At 35.1% G+C, this 3,352-nt stretch overlaps 1 pseudogene; it reads right to left on the bottom strand.

The window, feature by feature from the left end:
* Window positions 1-956: 956 nt before the first annotated feature.
* Window positions 957-1,887, bottom strand: LOC112649708 (proteasome assembly chaperone 2-like; annotated as a pseudogene).
* Window positions 1,888-3,352: the final 1,465 nt, after the last annotated feature.

Raw genomic sequence — 3,352 nt, 5'->3', positions numbered from 1 at the left:
CAGGGAAATGAATTAGTGACCTAGAAGACAAAACAATAGTAAATAATGAAGCTGAACAAAAGAAAGAAGAGTTATGCAACATGAGAATAGACTTAGGGACTCAGTAACTCCAATCAAAGGTAATTAACATTTGTATCCTAGGAATCCCAGAAGAAGCAGAAGCAGGAGGAGGAGGAGGAGGAGAAGAAGGAGGAGGAGGAGGAGAAGAAGAAGAAGAAGAAGAAGAAGAAGAAGAAGGAGGAGGAGGAGGAGGAGGAGGAGGAGGAGGAGGAGGAGGAGGAGGAGGGGGAGGAGGAGGAGGAGGAGGAGGAAGGGGGAATAAAATTTATCTGAGGAAGTAATAGCTGAAAATTTCTCAATTCTGAGGAAAGAAACAGACATCCAGATCCAGGAGGCAAACACCAATCAAAATGAACAAAAGCTGGCCAACACCAAGATATATTGTATCTCAATATGCAAAATACAGTGATAAAAATAAATCCTAAAAGCAGCAAAAGAAGTCCCTAACTTATAAGGGAAAGCCCACAAGGCTAGCTGCAGATCTCTCAACAGAAACTCTGCAAGTCAGAAGAGTATGGGATGATATATTCAATGTGCTGAATGAGAAAAATCTGCAGCCAAGAATACTCTATCCAACAAAGTTATTATTCAGAACAGGAGAGAGAGTTTCCCAGACAAAAACTAAAAGGAGTTCATGACCACTAAAAACCAGCTCTGCAAGAAATATTAAAGGGATTCTTTCTTTTTAATTAAAAAATATTTCATTGTACTAAATTTACATTTGTTGTATAGAGTGAAAAGATGGCAAAGCAACTTTTTGTTAATCCATTTTCCTTGAGATTTTCTGTGAAAAGTAAAGATTTATTTCCTAACATATCCTCAGATAATATAACTTCTTATAGAGTTGTTTAACAGTTGTGTTGGTAAAAAACATCTTGGACATACAGTATAAAACTTCAAAAAAATTTAAAAAGCACAGGAGAAAGACCATTGCCAAAGAGTAATCTGAATGAATGTGGCATTTTCCACTACAAGGCAGATGCTGTGGGGTCATCACACTGAACACATGGTTTGCTTATCTGAAGCCATTCATTAAGATACTTAACAAGATCTAATGCATCTGGGATATTGCCTCCTTCTGAAACAAATTTCAGCAGAACTGCCACTGAGATTTCTTTAGAACAGCATTCCTCATACAGTGTTTTTATAATATTTCTTCCAGGAATATAGATACAAAACTTGGAATCATCTATTTCATGGATTTTTTTTCCATTTCTTCCCAGTTAAGACTATTTTCTTTTAACATTTTTCTGCATGAAAAGTTTAAGTAGGTATCTGAAGGGAGTTCAGCGAAGCTATAGATCATTATGGTAATGTGAATGACTGCTTGAAAGGTCATAACTTTAGCACAGTTACTACTTTTCACCCAGTAAAGCAGTATTTAATAGAATGGTTTTGATTTATACTTAATAAAAATGGATCTTAACTGAAGAGCCACTAGTTTCTTTGAAGGCAATGAATAGACTTCAGCCTTATACTGAGTTCTGTTGAGTTTTTTTCTGCAATTGCATATGGATTGTTTCCAACCATTGACACAAGTCAGAAGTAACCAATCGTACACATATCCAGTGTAGAAATAATCAAATCTATTGTAAGCTGGCCAACATTTCCAGCAGATACTGCTGGCATTAGAAAGGTAAAACGCATGAGGTCAGGACCAACTCTCTACAGGGAACAAATATGGTCATACTGAGGTGGGAGGAAGGGATGAGTGCTGCCCTGGGAGAGATGAGACGTGTGAAGGCAAAACCACAAGCCAAAAAGAGATGCTTTGAGTAGAAAGGAAAGACTAAAAGTGACAAAGACAAGAAAAGAATAGAGAAAGTCTCCAGAGACAATGAAAAAACAAGTAATAAAATGCTACTAAATACATATCTATCAATAATTATTCTAAATGTAAATGGACTAAATGCTCCAATCAAAATACACAGAGTGTCAGAATGGATAAAAATGCAAGATCCATCTATATGTTGCCTACAAGAGACTCATTTTAGACCTAAAGACACCTGCAGACTGAAACTGAGGGGATAAAGAAATATTTATCATGCAAATGGACATCAAAAGAGAGCCAGAGTAGTCATACTTATATCAAACTGGATTTTAAGCCAAAAGCCATAACAAGAAATGAGGAAGAGCACTATATCATAATAAAGAAGACTATTCAACAAGAAGATCTAACAATTATAAATATTCATGGCCCCAACATGAGAGCACTCGAATATATAAAACAATAATAAACAGAATGGAAGTCGTTGCTAGTAATACAATAATAGTAGGTGACATTAACATCCCGCTTATATCAATAGAAAGATCATCTAAACAGAAAATCAATGAGGAAACAATGGCTTTGAATAACACACCAGACCAGATGGACTTAACAGATATATTCGGAATGTTTCATTCTAAAACAGCAGAATACACATTCTTTTCAAGTGCACAGAGGACATTCTCCAGAATACATCCAGGTCACAAATCAGGCTTCAACAAGTACAAAGAGATTGAGATTATATTATGCATACTTTCTGATTACAACTCTATGAAACTTGAAGTCAACAATAAGAAAAAAATTGGAAAGTCCACAAATACATGGAAGTTAATGTGCTACTAAAGAATGAATGGATCAACCAGGAAATTGAAGAAGAAATTAAAAAATACATCAAAACAAAAATGAAAACACGACAGTCCAAAATCTTTGAGATGCAGCAAGAGTGGTCATTAAGAGGAAAGTATATAGCAATATAAGCCTACCTCAAGAAGCAAGAAAAATCTCAAATAAACAATCTAACCTCACACCTAAAGGAGCTAGAAAGAGAACAACAAACAAAATCTAAAACCAGCAAAAGGAAGGAAATAATCAAGATTACAGCAGAAATAAATTATTTAGAAACTAAAACAAATAAAACAATGAAACAGATCGATGAAACCAGGAACTGGTTCTTTGAAAAAAATAATAAAAGTGATGATAACCCCCTAGCCAGACTTATAAAAAAAAGGGGTGGGAGGGGGTGGGGGGAAAGACCCAAATAGATAAACTCAAAAATGAAAGAGGAGAAATAACAACCAATGCCACAGAAATATAAACAATTATAAGAGGATATTATGAAAAACTATATGCCAACAAACTGGACAACCTGAAAGTAGTAGATAAATTCCTAGAAACATATAAACTACCAGAAATGAAACAGAATGAAATAGAAAATATGAACAGACCAATAACTCACAAAATGAACCCATAATCAAAAATCTCCCAACAAAAAGAAGTCCAGAGACTGATGGCTTCACAGTTGAATTC

The sequence above is a fragment of the Canis lupus genome, chromosome 11 (assembly GCF_003254725.2).
Source record: "Canis lupus dingo isolate Sandy chromosome 11, ASM325472v2, whole genome shotgun sequence".
Classification (NCBI taxonomy): domain Eukaryota; kingdom Metazoa; phylum Chordata; class Mammalia; order Carnivora; family Canidae; genus Canis; species Canis lupus.
The sequence above is the reverse complement of the archived record's forward strand: the minus strand, read 5'-3'. Positions and strand labels throughout refer to the sequence as shown.